The sequence below is a fragment of the Chinchilla lanigera genome, unplaced genomic scaffold (assembly GCF_000276665.1).
Source record: "Chinchilla lanigera isolate Chin_1 unplaced genomic scaffold, ChiLan1.0 scaffold00087, whole genome shotgun sequence".
Classification (NCBI taxonomy): Eukaryota; Metazoa; Chordata; class Mammalia; order Rodentia; family Chinchillidae; genus Chinchilla; species Chinchilla lanigera.
Window position 1 is genome coordinate 6,356,027 of NW_004955488.1, and position 17,781 is coordinate 6,373,807.

The following is a 17,781-nucleotide window of genomic DNA, read 5'->3' on the forward strand; positions in this document are numbered from 1 at the left end:
TTAGAAGCTCTCACACTTCCTTCAGAAATCTCCCTTCCAAGGATGTGTCAACTTTTATGTTGGCAAATCATAAATAAAAACTAAGTGTACAACACTTTTATGGTTACTCGGTGTGCTGCTATTTTTTAAACATTACTAACTTTACAGCAACTCGGGTTACATTTATCTAGCACCCATGCTGACAGTGCTTTTTTCTCAGTAACCGACCCCCTGGGTTCCATTTTAAGAATCTTGGGGAGCTGAAGGAGCAGGCTAGCATGCTGAAGGTCCTGGGTTTGGTTCCAAGCACCACAAAAAGATTTTTCATATATGCTATTTTATTTTATTGATCTGAGTGTGAAATTTTAAAAATTATATTAATATCCACATGAAAGCAATTCACAGTATTTTCCAACCTATATAAAATGCCAATTTATTTTGCTTATGTAAATAATAACTTTGTCCATGTAGTAGACATGAGATATTGTAAATTGTTAAAATTAGAGTTTTTTCCTACAATACCAAAATATTGCATACAGATCTTATTTCATCTATAAATAGCACACTGCTGACATTTTACAATTGCATTTTGGGTTGTTATTGTGGAAATGTGGGACAGAAGACCTAATATACAATAGGATTAATTTCAACACCAACCAGCATGGCTTATGAAGGTTTATATTTGTTGGTTTCAGAGTACGTTAAGACTGTTATGCTTTTTACACATTAAAAAATTCCAGTAAGTAATTACGTATGTGAAGGAAATAACCAACTAGAAATGGAAAATGGAAGCTTTGGAGTGCAGTGAGGGGAGGGGTGGGGTGTGCAAACATGGAGGAGAACCTAAAGGAAGTGAAGGTCAAAGAAGTGAGAATAGTTTACCCATTTCTTTAACCTGATAGCCATCTTCCTGGGAAATACCGGGAGGTTCCCTGGGACACAGCTGAGTTATTTGCTCTGAGAGCTTTCCATTCACCTATTAAAACAGGCCACATTCTCAATCCAGGCCCCAGGGCTTGACCCAGGGCTCCCCATCCAGCCCCCTGCGTTTCAGGGGCAGCAAGTAACCTCTCCTGGCTGGCATGACTAATTGAGTTTTTTCACTTGATGGCTTAGGGTGAGGGAAACTTAAAGGCACCTCTGCACATCTGTCCGGAGCAGCTATCAGAATGCCCACCATTTTAAACAACGAGGCGGTCATGCTGCTTCAGTATCACCTATCATCCACATCACCGATGGGTGGTAAGTGGGGACCAGAAGCTATAACTTCTAAATTAATAAAATACTATGTTTTAAAAAGCCTGTTTTAGCAGACAAAGGAGTCACCTTCCTCTGAAAGTGCTTCATTTCTACAGTTTAAGTGAATAAACAGTCATAGGAAGAAAAAAAAAAAACAGACTTACAAAAAGACAAATTGGAAATTAGGTTCTTGACAGAGATCCATGACTGGATTCTCAATTTTAAATTGCCTTCACATATTTAGGGCAGAATTGAATCCATTTACTATTTTTAAGGACACATGTTTTGCATAAACACTTCACTTGTAAAGAGACAAGTGAAGTGTTTCCAATGTCTAAACCCTATGCTGATCAGCAAAAACAAGAACAAAGAGATTTTTCAAATACGACTTAGGTGAATAAGCATTAGCTTATTGTAGACACTTCATTAAGTTGAGAACTTCTACTTTATTACTTGAAGAGTAAACCACAAAAGAAATAGGAAGTTTTATTCAAGTAATGTGAAAGCGAGTTAATTCACTTTGGCTTTTAATCTTTTTCCCTTTTCAGACAATTTAGATTTCCACCCATAAAAATTTTTGTAAGTGGCTCTAACAAAGCACCTACTTTGAAATTGCAGATAAATATAAATAGCCTGGTAAAACAAATCACTTTATAGACTTATTTTTGAAATACTGTCCTGATATACTTTTTAAAGAACAAGAACAGTGCAATATATTTCTTTACTTCTCTCAAGAATGCTTTGCCTTTTTAAGAAATACGTACTGCATATTCTCTACACACACATTGGGGCTGGGGATTTAGCTCAGCGGCACAGCGCCTGCCTGGCAAGCGCAAAGTCGTGAGTTTGATTCCTGGTACCAGAAAAACGCCAAAACAAAACAAAACAAGAAATACACACACAGAGAACACCTCTATCTCCCACCTGGCTAAAACCACCTCAAAATTCACAAAGATGGTTTCAAAGTTATTTAATTTATAACGCCTCTCCCCAGCCGCAAGCTTTGTAAGAAATGTTTTAAAGAGAAAGCAAGGCATTCCATTTTCATCCACAAGATCGGTGCTCCTGGAGTGGTTCCTTGAAGTCAGAGGCAGTAAGCAGCTGCAAACATCCGACTGAAAGCCCATTCCGGCCTCCTAGCTTCCAGTCGAGGATGTTTACAGTCGCTCACGGTCAACAGCGCTCCAATGTCTTCTGCTTTGTGTTTGCTTAACCTGAGGAAAGGTCCCAGCAGGTGTTTCTAGGATGTACAGGACCTCTAAATCTGTGAAAGACTCATTCACACAGAAATAGTCTAGAAAATATCTCAAATTCAAAAGGAGTAAAGAGCTTCGTGGAAGCCTATTATTCCTCTGCCAAGTTTCTGGACGATTCTGTGAAACTCTGAAGACAACATATGCAAATAGCTTTCATCCGTTACTGCTGGCCACCAGGAAAATACAGGCAAGTGGCCAGGATAGTTAATACGACTCTAACGCGCATTACGTAATCAAAATCTTTCTTTGAGCAAAAGGGGCTAAACGTGGAAGCAAAATTATCTTAACAGCATAAAGTGCACATTTAACAGTAAATACGACAGAGAAGTAAACTTAAAGGGTATCAATAAAAACAAAGAAGTTATAGACTTATAAACTCTGACCAAAAAAAGACTTACGTGCTGCTTTTATAGATCACTTTTGTTCTCAAATCTGCTCTGAGAGGACTCGGACAGTCAGCTGCTTTTTCAAAGAGTAAGCAACAATCAGGAGGAAAGACAGAAAAAAGCCACAATCAGGAGAAAAGACAGAAAAGAATGAAGAGGTATACAAGAGCCACGTATCAGTCTGTGGATCAAAGTTTCCCACTGGAAAAACACAGACCCTACCACTCCAAGCACAATGACGCACATTAACTGCAAATTTGAATGTTTTGAATTCCACTCCCATTCTCTTATGAAAATAAATGAGGAAAACTGAAGGTTAAGCTCTATCAGTCCCTACTTTCCTCAAATAATTCAAAACCTTTCTGAGTCTAGTGGAAGAATAAGCTGATACAAAAAAAGTAAGTGTGTCTTTCCCTGAGATTCGGTTTTAGATGACATTACCACAGGCCCTTGAGTTGCAAGAAGTCTTTAGTAGTTTGTGAGTCAACCCAAAACAAAAACAAAATCCTCCCAAACAGTGTCATGTTTACTGAAACTAACAAATGTGAAAAGCTCCATAAATGACTTTTTCCAAGCACAGAGTAACTGTCTCATGAAGGTTAGGAAAGTTAATCTTTAAGGAGCAGGTGAAAGCAAGCTGAATTATGTTGTGGCCCTTTTCTTTATTAACTAAGGACTTTGAACTATTAAAACTTCCTAGGGAACCATACTTTCTCAATGGGTCAAGTCACATAGGGGAACAAAGCAAACTTTATCAGTGCTCTGCAATTCTACATTCCAGAAATTCTTAGGGCTTGGCGTTCATACGCCAGTACAGACCAGAGCTTGGGTCAATCATCCAAACGGCCCCAGCCACCAACCTTGTGAACTTCTCCCCAAGACACCCGCTTCTTTTAAGTCACCCACAAATACACAGGCAGGGTACTCTTTAATTAAAATAGATGGATACCACAGCTTACGCCCTGTGAGGACATTGTACATCAGTAACCGTTTACAAAAAGAAAATATTTTCACTCCCATAAATTTTTCTCAAAGTGACAGATCCCCCACTTGCCTTGGAATCTTACCACTTTTAAGTAGTAACTTTAAATTAAAAATGATAAATGGTAACTGACCAGCACACACTAAGCAAACAATTCCGAATAACAAATAATTTCATGAACACATAGAAGAGATAACAAATCTTAGCACAACTTGGAAACTCCAATCTCTTGCTCAGCATTTTTATGAATAAACATGAAAAATCCTCCAAAGCATGGAAGACCTTAAGATCTTAGTTATAAGAGCTCACAAATGGAATTAAGAAGTATTAGAATGATACCTCATGACCTGGATGTATAGGTTTCTTTTTTAGCAAGGTATGAGCAAGAAGAAATCCATGTGAAAACTAAAGCAGATTTGTTCCAATAGATGCTCAACAAAATTGCCAGTGTAAGTGAGATTCAAGGTCAGCTGTTTTAGTTATTTACTTTTGGGGCGTGGGTACTGGGTAGTATAGGCTCCACGTGGAACAATGTCAAATTCAGAGGGTGGCAAAAGGTTATGTGGTCAGCTTCTTTCAAGTCTACACACCTGGATTTCCTCTTACCCCACATATTTTGCAGTTCTTCCATAGATGGCGAGGCTGCTGGGCATGCACATTTTACAAATGCTTCCTTTGTACCTTCCTGGACCAGAACCACTGAGAGATACAGAAGGACTGAACTAAGTAAGTTTGCTGAAATTAAGAACTATTGCTTTTAAAAAATCCCGAGTTAAAACCAAATACCACAGAATAAGATCCAGTTGTGCTCCATATACCATACTGTGATTTGTCTTATATAACCTTGGAAATACAGAAAACAATTTACCTAGTTGACAGCTATGAGCTTCTCATGCTTTAGTCCTGTTTAAGGAGGTCCACAGGAGTCTTCCCAGCCCAAAGCGCAGCTCTGATTGTTTGTGTCCTGATCAGGTCTTATACTCTTTCCCCCATCAGTTTCATTTTAGCTGTTTGAATAATTGCTTAATTTCTTCTGGTGGGGACAGTTTAGGCCAGTCCTACATAAAATTTAAACATTTGTCTTAGCCATCCTAAATGACCCTGTCTTGAATGCATTCAACTGGTCCTATAATAAATAATACACGTTCCCCAGGCTGTGCGTAACTGCAGACCATTTAAAAATGAGCCACCCAAGCTCAGCCACCCTGCCTCTATTCTTCTACCCAATCCTCTGCGTTTTAGGAGATCAGAATCTCTCCATTAGCTGACCCGCAACTGGTTAGATTTTAAGCACTGATAAGCAATTGGCAGAGGTCCTTCCCCACTTCTTGCTTCTAGTTTTCTGTCTCTTAGGACTCTCCTTGACCCACAAGGAACAAATGCATGAAGCTAATGCTACCCCGCTACGGAAGGCTGTGTCTCCCTCTGCCGCCATCTTTCTCTGCCCACGTGTGTCCATCCACCCTCCGTCCTGCCCTCTGGCGCAAGGGCTTACAGTGAAGCTCCAGGAATAGGCCTGTCCCTGTGAGCCCGATGCCCACAGTCCAGGCTCTACGACCTTTCACTCTCCTTGGCTTTGAGGCCTAGACCCAGGCAGAGCATGAACAACACCAGCATTCTGCCTCTCTCCTGTTATTTTAGAAATACACCTGAAGACCAGAAACACGAATGTTCTCTTTGACAAAGCTCATCTGAATCGGAAGTGACCTAGCCATACAAAGTCCTGCACTTGAAAATTAAGTCTTCGCCCTCTGTTATCCATCCCTTTACATTTAGTAATCTCCACTGTTTTTAGCTCGGTTCAAGGGCCGCTGATTCTCACTACCCTTCCCGCTAATAAGCCTCCCCTTGCTTTTCTCCACAAGTCACAAGAATACAGACCCTACCTGGCCCTGGCCTGGTGAATATGGATGGAGACTGTAAGAATTTAGAGGGAGTAATTTCCTACGAGCTGTGCGAGATTGTTACGAAACTCAAATTTTAGGAAGCAAAGCACTACCTTGGATTCTACAAGCTTACAGAATTATAAAGAATAATATCTCTTCCACTGGAGACATGAATGTAAATATGGTGTTCAATTAGCATTCTTTAATAAATGTAGTGAAAAAAATCAATGGAAAATTGAGTTAAAGTATGTGTGTTTGAATTTATAGCTTTAATTTTAATATAACCTCAACTAAGTATTATATGCTGGGCAATGTCTATGCATGGTCTTCTTTATCCCTGCCTCAGTGTCACAAGGCAGCTGCCATCACACATACATCACAGATAGGGGCCCCAGGCTCAGGGCACTAAAAGCACATTGGTCTCACTCTCCTATTCTAATGTTCTACTTATTGTAAAGCTTTTTGGTTGATTTGTGGACTAAAAGAGGGCATGGGTTTGAGCAAACAGAGCTAATAATAGTTCAATACACGTATTTTCATTGTAAACTGAGAATTAAAAGTTAACAACAAAAAAATTAAGAAGAGAAACACATCACCTACTTACTCACTGCCAAACTCTCCTTTAAAATGGTTCTGGTTTACTACCTGGGCCAAGTCCTCCTAGACAGGACCTACAAAGCTTAGCAGTGAGCTTGTGGGCTGCTCGCACCCCGCTCTCTCCACCCACTGCCGTCTGCCAGCAGCCCCTCCTCCCCAGCTCGGGCTGGTTTCCTCACTAGGGAGGGGGATTCCACAGGGTCAGGGCAGCCGGCTCCAGCTAGGAAGGGGCTTTCCACAGCACTCCTCCGTCCAGCTCCCTGCCTTTTCTGTGCGGTCAGCAGTTCTCAGGGCCTCCCTCAGACCACCTGCTGCCTCAGCTCTTCCTGGGCCTGGGCCGCACCAGAGCCTCACAAAGGGCAGCTCACACCACACAGTGCGCTCCTGGTGCTGCCGACGGAGATCATATTTCTAAAGGAACACCAGATAAATTTAAGATGAGTTTTGCTGTCATAATCACGTGGTGGAATTCAGAATGCCAACAGGCTTTTTAAAAATGATAAAGCCAAGGCAATCCAAATGATAAAGCTATCATTTCCCAAATTGTAAAATGCCAGCAGGATTAGCACTATACTTTTAGAATAAATTATTTCAGAGGAATTCTACCATGGAAACTGCCTTTTCAAATATCCGTTGTGTTTATAAATTTCACAATTTGAAAAACCGCCATTTTTAATTTAGTTCAGCTGTACAAAGTTGATCAACATTTTTAGCAAGTTAAGTGATTGCAGTGCTGTTTTTAAAAGTTTAGAACATAATCTTAATTTATTTTTTAGTCTTAATCTTAAAAAGCATGCATAAAGCCAAGGTTAATTTAAGAGTTGCTTTTTAAAAGTCATTTTGCATGATTATCAATCAATTGCCATAAAAAATGGCCAGCGATATACCTAGAAACTGACACACACTAAAATTACATAATCATTAAGATATGTTTTCAAAGCTATGCAGTACAAAACTATGTGACACTGTCGTATTAAAAACTCATGACTTTTCCTACTTTTCTGCATCTCACAAGTTTTCTTTAACGTGAGTACCAATATTTAGAAAAAGCTGACCCGTCTGAGACATAAGGAGCAGTATCGTCAAATGTCAAGAGTAATGTAGACAAACATTTCTTGGGGCTGGTTCTCTCCACGGGTCAATCTCTGACTGGCCAGCCTCTTCCTACTGCCCATGGCTTTGTCTCGGTCACTGCTGCACCCATGGACACCCCACGATCTGCCGCACATACACTGAGTGCTCAGTAGACACTACCTAGATTTTCAAGACAGGCATAAGAAAATTCTTAGAACACGCCATAGTTACAATTACCCAACATCTTCCTTTTCAAACATTTAAGATTTTACATACAGGTCTTTTAGAGGTATTTTTTTTTTTTTCTTTTAACAGTTGACAAAATAGAGAAAAAAGTTAATTGGTCCTAGTTGAGAATCAGAATCACAACATGGATGAAGAAAGGACTGGCCATCTTGTGGTCTATAAGAAGGGTCATAGCAGTAGCAGATGATTTGGCCAAGGTGGGAAGACGAGGGCCATGGGGCCATTTTGATAGGATGCCCAGGGTGGGCAGATCACTTACTCTTGAGAGCCTGAGTCCACTTTCTCTACAAATGGAAACTGTAATATCTATACTTCACAGCACTCTCTTAAGTGAGTGAGAATGTATAAAAAGAAGTTTGCCCTTTAGTCATGTTTCCTCATTATTACCTCCTGGTTATGAATATATCAGGGCAAATAAATGAGAACCGTGTTTATTAATGGAGACAAACTACTAAAATGTTATTTGGGCTTTTAAACTAATGACAGGATCTCATTTAACCTCACTGGATACCAATTTCCTCAACTATAATAAAAGGGTTAATCAGATTCTCTATAAAATCCTTCCAGTTATAAACTCCTATGACTCTAATTCCTTCATTGCTGGAATTTATGAGGTAAAGAGGTAACTGGAGTGAGGGAGGGTTGGAATATTTTTTTTTAATCAAACACGCACAAATCATAGAAGCAGACTTGCCTAACTAGTGTGATTTTGTTTAATACAAAGAATCAGCAATTACCCTGAATTTATTCAACTCACTTCCCACACCCACACACTTTTAAAAATAGAAGGACTACAAAACTGTTGGAGAATATATTCACACACAGTAGTTAGCAGGTGACTTGTAACACTCTCTGCAGAAGAACTTAGTTGTCTGCAACATGGCTTGGTGTGGGAAATGGGCTGCCAGAAACAAAGAACAAGGAGCTGGTGTGCCTTATACCAGATGCAAATAGCGACAAACTGGACGGAAAATACGAACCGAAAAAAAAAAAGTACTAAGAGCTCAAACTATACCAGGTCACAAGCCCTCCACACCACTGCATAGAAGAAATGGCAACTTAATTTAGAATAACTCATTCACCTTAAAACCAAAGACACCTTCGGGGGAGTTTTGGGAGTTAATCTTTGACTTAAAATGTTTTGGGCTATCAGCAGCTCAGTTGCCCAAGTTAAGAATTTAGATTTTCAACTGAGTAACTATACACCTATAAGATAAAAACCATACTTCTGTGCAAGGACTAGTTAAGAAACAATGCACGTTATGGTTGCATTCTCCTGGATTCCCCTAAATAATAAGGAACCACTGTGGGTTTGTGCTGAACGTGACCCACCAGGGATCCTGCAGGCAGAAGTGCTGATGGGCCCTCACTGCACTCCTAAGGTCAGGCATCAGGGTGGGGTTCACAGCCACGACCACAGGCTACCACCTTCTGCTCTTCTCCTGCTTCTGAGGAGGATAGTCTGCGAAAGCACAGGACTGCTCCACCAGCTTCAGACCCTGGGTTTTCTTTCTGCCTAATGATAGAAAAATCTGGCAGGGTGGCAGTGTCAGAGGCACAAGGGGAGAGAACAGGGAGGAAGACAAACATGTTTATGACAACAGGGAAAGATGGACAAATGTAAAAAATAGATAAAAGAACAAAAGAAAAGCTCCTTTCCCTCTGTATGTTTTGTCAGGGTGATTTGTTAGTGATTCCCCCATGTTTGACAATCATGTTGTTGCCATTCAGTGGTCTGGGAAAAACTATTTTACTGATGGCTGTGTAAACAAACCTGGTAAGATTATGTTTCTCTGGCTGAGGCATGAACAGCTACCAAAACGTAAATATTCTCTAAATCGACACTTTTTAAAACTTATATTAGCTCAAAATTTGGTTATTTAAACAGCATTTTTCATAAACTCTAATGAATAATCTACATTTGCTACAGGGACCAGGATAAAATGAGATTTCAGGTGTGTCATAAAGTAAGTTAACAGAAAATTTAAAAGTAATACTGAGCACGTATTTGGATTTTCTGGAAGGATCACAATTTCAGTTATTCGGTCCCGATACAATCAAACATCAGTAGTAAGTAGTTCCAAGCCTATGATCTGACCAAGAAAAGCTATTAGACATTATCTTAGGAGCATCTAAAACAACCCCCCCCAAATTCTTATTCCATCTTTACTTTTACATTCTATGGAACAGAAGTGCCAGACTTTTACGTCACTTAGACTATCTATTAAGAGAAGGACTTATAGATCAACCATACAAGAACAGACTTATCTTTTATTTTTATTCTTTAAAAAAAATTCTCATTTTATTTATTTAATTTTAAAGAGGAAAAAATAAAAACAATAAAACAGTTTCAAAACAGGTTAGTAGGAGACTTACAATAAGGAATACACTGTGTATTGTACTGTGATAGGGGAAAGGGGAAAGGAAGGGAAAAAGAAATATATTTATACACAAGATAGTTAAGATAGTTATACAGCTAGTTTCTCTTAGTTCATTGAAAAGAAAGGTTTGCACTAATATTATTTGGACAAGACATTATCCCTATATCTTCTACTCTGAATAATTACAGACTTATCTTTTGGAAAATGAACTATTTAGAATCTTTGGGGGAAAAATTTCCCATTCTACAGCATGCAAAGTCTTAACTTTTCTTCTTCTTTTTTCTTTGTTTCTAAGTTACTCTTAAAAATTGCTTCTGGTTTTTAAAAAATGTGCTTGGAAGTCCTAGGGCTCCGGCAGTTTGTTTAGCTAATAAACCAAACACAGCAATCAAGTACCTGCAGTTCTGCTAACAGTATTGTTTGTATTATAAGTCCCATCCAAAAAGACTACAGAGAAAAACACCCAGCATAAACAAACATTACTGAGATACCAGTGGCATCTTGAAGCAGTAGACCCAAGTCTCAATATGCAGACGGGAGAAATTTTCCACTCCCTCGACATGCACCTCTGGAATGAAGCACATGCCAGGCAGAAAGAGAGCGACGCTGCCTCTGTTACTGTGATGTAGGAGGAGGCGTGCCTGTGAAGCAAATCTGCAATTCTGCCCCTTGTCTGCCACCATCCTTTCCCCTTCCAATTCGCCTCTCCCAACATGCTTCCCTCTGTTCTCTGTAATTTCAACTTTGAACTGCTCTCCCATCTTCTTTTGCTAAGTTCACCATTTTTTCCAGAGCTGAGAGGCTTGGAATTGGGGAGTAGAACACGCTGCTCCAGCTGAACCCCTGACCCTTCTCAGCGCAGCAGACTCATCTTCCCCATACTCCTGTACATCCTTCTGTTCCTTCTCAGCATCACTGTTATCTATCTACACTTACCTGTCTCCCCCCACTTAAAGTGCTACTATAAAATAAAATTCTGTATCTGTTTTCTCAATTGCAAAATAAGATATTTATAATTATCGAGTTCAGAAGATCAAATAAACTAATATTTTCAAAGTCTTTAGGACCGTATTTGGTACATGAAAAAGAAGAATTTGCTAAATAAAATGAAAATAAACCATCTGTGAATACATATGCCCAGATCCAAATGACAGCAAGCTCTTCATTATGACAAAATACACTTCAAACAATAAAAGAATAGCAAAGACACTGATTCTGTTACTCTGTCATGCATCCAAGGGCCTTATCAGGACTTAATGAAAGATTTCTGAAGAGACCAGACTTTACCTTAAAGTTGTAAGGTTAGCCAATTCTAGTCGGGACACATTAATTACTCACAAAGAAATAAGTCTATTAGCTGAAATTGTAGCTTAAAAAATGGCAATTGCCACTCTTATTCGAGGGCATCCTTGAATTCAGCACTGGAATCATTTGCATTCTTTAGGTATTACGATAAGCAGAAAGAGAAAAGATAGGATAATATCAGTGAGAAATAATGAGAGATAAGATGAGTTCCATGACAGTGAGACTAAGATCCTTGTTATGTGTGAATAAAGAAATGATACAACACCAAAGTCCACCAGCAGACAACAGTGTGCTTCACAGAGCTACCTCTTTGCAAAGTGTAAGTCACCTAGTGAAAACGAAAACTGCTTTGAATTTTAATTTTCTTACTTAATAACTGTTTTTAAGGTAAAAAAATCAAATCATTGATCTGGAGTCTCAAAGATAATTGCAAGAAATGGTAAATATAAGTAAAAATTTAGCAAAAAGTTTAGTAACATTCCCATGGTTATTAGGAATATTAAATTAGAAACCTCTAGAGCAGATAAGCCCATTAAAGATCGCTTCCAAAGACTGATTTTATACATTTAAGAACCAGAAACTTTATAACATTTCAGCAGATGATTTCTAAGTGATAGCAGTAAAACATTTTAAAAAAAAAAGTCTTTTTTTTTCGCAACTACTTTGTTTACAATAAAATAAAATTTCACTCAAAACAATTCAAGTAATATAACTACAGCCCTTTATGAAAATAGCTTGAATTCTTATTTAATAAAAGTATTAGCACTGGTAGTTTTAATCTACAGTATTGGAATTGAGAGATTCCTAAACATTTATGTTGAAAAACAGATAGTTTTGAAGTGTTAAGCTTCTCTAAATTTTAGAGATAAATATATCTTGAAGAGTTCTAGCTTTTGCAGGGATAAAAGTACCCTTCATTTAAGCCAGAAATTTCCATTACGTCTATGTTAAGAAGCCAGCCCCCATATAACTAAGGACAGGAAAAGATTTCAATTCAGACTTCTAATGATATTCAGCCTGAAGCAAACTTTAAAAAAAATAGACTCAAAAATACAAGCACTATTCACATTTTCAGAGAAGAAAGGAAACTTTTGCTAGATAAGTAGCAATTATGCTGAAGAATTTATATGCTAAGCATGACTGAATGTAAAAACACGAGAGCAGTCAACCATAGCTTTAGCACTTTGAGTATGATTAACAGAATGAAATTTCAAAGGTCAATTAAATGTCAACACACTTTAAAGAGATATTGTTAAAGTCTGGTCAATGTATAACGGCATCTCATAATTTGAGGGTATCCTTCTTCATTTACGCATAATGTGCATGTGATACATATATACAAATGAATGCACACTGACACCATTTCACCAACCAGAATATAACAGAAAGTCACTCAGGATCTGTTCTAGAGTTGTGAGTATCCTAATGGTTTTATATGTGATGAAATAATTAAAAAAGGAAACATAATTTTGCTATTTTGTAGCATTAGTGAAAATGAAATGCAAAATACAGTTGGTTTGCACATCTGAGACTCAATGGTAGGGTTAAAAAATATATATATATATATATATATATATATATATATATATATATTGCTGTGAACATGTATAGCCTTTTTTATTGCCATTATTCCCCAAAGAATATATTATAATAACTACTTACAAGCATTTACGTTATAGTAGGCATAATAAATAATTCAGAGGTGACTTAGAAGTTTCCAGGAGGATATGTGTAGGTTAAAGGCAAATATTATGCCACTTTTTATAAAGGACTTAAATATTCACAGATTTTAGCATCTGCAGGAGGGTAGATCCTGGGACCAATCCTCTGCAAATACTGAGAGATGACTATAAATTAGAATTGCTTAAGATTAAGCAATTGCTTAATAAGTAGTTGTCCTTATTAATTATAATATAGGAAGTTATCTAATTGCTTAATAAGTAGCTGTCCTTATTAATTATGATATAGGAAGTCATTCCCAAGGACAATAATGCTTTATCGTCCCTTATACATTGCATCTTAGTGCTAATTTGTGCCCCCTTAATCTTCCCTAAATTCTTGTGGTTGAAAAGCTTGCCAGAAAAAGTATATGGTATTCAAAAACTGCCCAAGTTTAGCATGAGAAATCTCCAGGAGAGAATGCATCCTGAAGATATGGCAAGTCTGTAGCAATATTTCCATTCAAGAACACAGCAAGAGCCCCAATCCTGTTTCACTGAGGCAAGGCCAAGCTGTCCTAGAACTTCAGGATGAAAAGAGGCTGTGAAGATCACCAGGCCTGATTCTTTCCACTCACAGATCAGGAGCTATGGAATCGGAAAGGTACAGCAAGCTGACAGAAGTATTAAAACATGGTTTCTTCGCTACGTTAAATACTTTGAAGGGTTAAGCTTCTCTAAATTTTAGCCTTGTATCTGAAAGAGTTCTAGCCTTTAGAAAACTATTAGTGCTTTGTGAGTACATTCTAAACAACCAAATAGCTGGGCCTGGCATAGAAATTCAGAGCACAATGAGATCCTTAAGAGCTTAACCATCTACAAAAGCTCCAGGGAGTCAGAAAATGAAGAAAGAGTAGAATCTAGGTGCTGTCAGAACAGAAGTCAGGGATGCGCTAAGTTATCCCACTTATTCCTGAGACTATGGACAGTGTTTCTCCTAGGACTGGAGCCTAGGTTTTTTAAAAGTCACCTATAAACCAGATGGGAGAGATTCAACCTGATTAGAGAATTTTGATTTTAGAAAACTGACATGATGGTAGCAAAGCCCAGCAATAGGTGTGTAAGCGAGACTAGAGTGGGAAAGAGAGAAGGATTTGAGGTGCTTCATGGGAAAATGTCAAGTGACATTCATAATAGTTCATCGGCTACTGTACGGAACAAGTGAGCTGATGGGAAAGGAAAAGTATAAATAGTTGTAGAAAGGTACTGTTAAAAGCCTGGCGACAAGAATCTCTCTGACCATGTTCTTACATGTAGGTGGCAAATCCTCTGAAAAAGCAAATCTAGAATTGAATCCATTCCTATAGGATCACAGATAGAAATCTCAATGCTTCCAAAAACTAGGTCCTAAGGGGAGAGACAGTGAACTATTCTTAAAACTCCAGAAAGTTGACGATCGGTGATACCAAATTGAAAAACCAGGCCGACCACACAATCAGTGCTTTTCAAAGTGCGTCAGCAAAGCACATCATTAGGTGCTAGGTAACGCGGTTAAACAGGGAGGAGGGGAGAGGATACAGCACCTGAGTTATATGGTGAACCCCAACTTAGCTGGTACTGCACAGCCCATCTTTCTCCTAGCCTTTCCTCGTCTGCTCAACAATCGCCATTTAGAAGTGTGACCTTCTATCGCGTCCAGGGCTACTTATCTCCTCCCGCAGTGTCTTCCTTTTCCCCTTCTTCTACCGCAAGTCTCCAGGGCTAAAAAAGAAATTTGAGAAAGTTATTACAATAAATTGAAAGCTACAGATACTGACTATACACTGCGTGACAGTTACCAGCTGATGGTATTTGAAATTGCAATCTTACGCCATTTCCAAAGTAGCTCCTATGAAGCAGGGACTGGTATTTTCATTTTCCAAGTAAGGGAAGTCAAGTCAGGGGGTCCAAGATGCAGCCCAAGGCCACCAGATAAATAAATGTTAAATTTAGGAGTGGAATCAAGTCTAGCGGAAGCCTTGGCCTATTCTTTGAAACTTTCTTTTATACTCTTCCCATCAATAGATATGAAAATCCTCTTTACATGTGTTGTGGATTTTGTGGACAGAGAGGCTGTAAGAGCCCTTGTTGAGTTTGAAGATCAAAGTTTTGACAACAGAAAGCAGAGGGGCCTGGGAGTCACCATGCCCTTGACTTCCAAGTTATTAGCTTTAGGACAGAAATCTTCAAATGAGTGAATGTTTAAGGGGGGTGAAAGGGAAACTTTCCATTTAGCCCTCTCACTCAGCATCCCGCAGGTCCTCTGTTCCTCTGGGATCACTCCCAGTCCTTTGCTTGAAACCCTCTCTCTCTAGCTGATGAAGGGGAGGAGACCAGGACCACCATCCCCACAAACCCTCCACAAGCCGAGGAGGGTAGCAGCAAATACCCCACTACGAGGGCGATGTGTGAACGCTGGCCCTTGAGCTTTGTGCCCTACAGCAGCCTAACATCTGCAAACAGCTGGCATGTCGGTTTACCTGAGGAGGCAGTGCACGAGGCACTCCCTGGTCACAAGCTACAAGGTGAGGCCAAGGTCTAGTGGCATAGGGGAGAAATCAGAGAACATCCGGGAACCTTTCTGAAATGTTCCTGAGAAGAAAACTACACCTGTCATTTTAACACCAACAAGAAAACTCTAACACCAGTTCTTAAAATTTAGTGTGGATAACTTACTTTTGAAGAAACTGAAGAATATGAATCTAAGTCCTGCTCACACAGACTAAGTGTGGGAGGTGGCCAGGCGTCTGAAGTCTTGCAAATACTACAAGTGATTCCCATAGGTGGTTCTCAGGACCACAACTTGAGATAATACTGCTCCAGACTTTTACAAGGGCACCCGACTAGCAAGTCTGAGAACACAGACTCTACAGTGACAGTAATACCGACGCTAGAGACTCAGGTGAGTAGTCACTTTTAAACATGGCAGTTGCTTTCTGGAAGTTTCCAGGTTCACAGATGCTGAGGCCTTGGTATTCACCTGATGTCACCAAACAGACTTTTCCCTAAGCTCTTCAGGACAGACCGCATCTCTCACTGCAGTCCACAACGGCGCCTTCTTACACTCAGTACTAGTGCACGGTGAAGATCCTGGCAACATGCTGTTTCCAGAGCTTCATATACCTGGTGTAAGGTTGTAGATAGTTCTTCCTCACGGCACATCTAGGTGACTTTAAAAGGCACACTTTGGCTGGGTGTGGTGGTGCACGCCTGTGATCCCAGGCTAAGACAGGGGATTGTGGCGAGTTCGAGACCAGCCTGGGCTACAAAGTGAGTTCAAGGGCAGCCTGAACTGCATAGCGAGACCCTGTCTCAAAAAGACACACACACACAAAGGTACAGTTTCCTTCCTACAACTGAATGGAAGGGTTTCTTCCATACCATTTTAGAATCAAATTCAAAATTCAGACAGCACTCAGCGTGAAATATTATGGTTATGATGAGGGTGTTTAATTAGATATTCAATCACAATGCAAACAGCTACTGATTATTTGACAAACAAACCTTTCCAGAGGCTCATGCTCTTCAAACAAAACTAGGTCATGAAACGTATTATGCTAAATCAATATTCCTATCTTTCTCCTCGAAACTCTGCCTCTGTCTCTGTCTTTTCCCAAGTGTGTGTCCCTAGTTTCAGCTATAAACTCTCAGGCTAGATACTAGACTGAAACTCATTTTTTCTCCTGCAAGTTCTTCCTTTGGTATTTTCTTCCTTTCCACTAAAACATAATGATAATTTTGTTAAAGGACAGAAAAGATGAATCTTTAATTTTAATCTGAGCACTGGGTATTTTAGTTGGCAACTATATGTTTAATTTCTCTATTTATGCACTTGAAGTTTTTCCATCAATTTTTGTTACTATAAGTTCCATGAGAAGAGAAAATGTCCAGTGGAGAACCTATCTAGAAGGTTCTCTCGTGAAAAGAACTTCTCACAAAGTGTACATGCACTATTTAAGAGAACTTGGGCCATGCAAAATATCTGATTTCACTTTTTATGGAAAAATGAAAAGTTTTCGTGATACCCGAAGATTAACAGTTCATTCTTTTTTAGAACAATCCGTAATGACAATAATTTCAACCGAGCCAGACCAAACTTTTAACGTTAATTATTTATCAAAATTATACACGGCACTAACACATCCCAACAAAGAAGATTATGTAAGGGAGCTGTCTTGGCATCGGTGATACTGAACACAGAAGCTATTTTCAATCCTTCATTAAAATTAGACCAAGATGTACCCGCATTATGTGGTACCGTTCCTGTAAGGAAAGTTTACATTAGTACTCTGGTTAAAAGTGACATTTTCTTTTCCTTCTTTGTCGGAAGAAGCTCGCTGTCTCTCCCTCTCTCCCTCTCTCTCTCTCTGTCTCTCTCACACACACACACTCACCCCAACAAGTTTTCAGGGCAAAAAAGCAAAACCACCAACACAAACACCTGCGCTGTTTACTGTCTTCCTCGCATCATAAGCGCGTCTTTCTCCCCCTAAACTGAATTTGGAAGGGCTCCCCGGGACACCTGCCACTTCACCTCGTCGCTCGGCTCTCGGTCCCCAGCCTGGCCCCCAGCACTCCAGACACGCAGCGCAGGGAAGGAGCTCAGCCTTCCTGGCGCAGCCCGCGGTGGGTACCGATTGTTCGCGGAACACGGCCTCGAAGCACTCGCGTTTCAGGACAGCGGACTTAAAAGTTACTTCTGGGCAGGCGGGAGGCTGAGTCGGACGCGGGCAGGCACGGCCGGGCCCAGCGC

At 39.6% G+C, this 17,781-nt stretch overlaps 1 long non-coding RNA gene across 5 annotated transcripts in view; it reads right to left on the reverse strand.

The window, feature by feature from the left end:
* The window catches only part of LOC106146639, a 64,601-nt gene extending 46,842 nt beyond the window's left edge, over positions 1-17,759 (reverse strand). For 3 of the 5 annotated variants that reach the window (XR_001231171.1, XR_001231173.1, XR_001231168.1), the window contains exons 1-2: positions 17,663-17,759; positions 14,573-14,750 (exon numbers count right to left, since the gene is read on the reverse strand). This is a non-coding gene — a long non-coding RNA (uncharacterized LOC106146639). The remainder of the gene's footprint in view (positions 1-14,572; positions 14,751-17,662) is intronic. The other 2 variants (XR_001231170.1, XR_001231169.1) reach the window with 2 other exon arrangements.
* Positions 17,760-17,781: the final 22 nt, after the last annotated feature.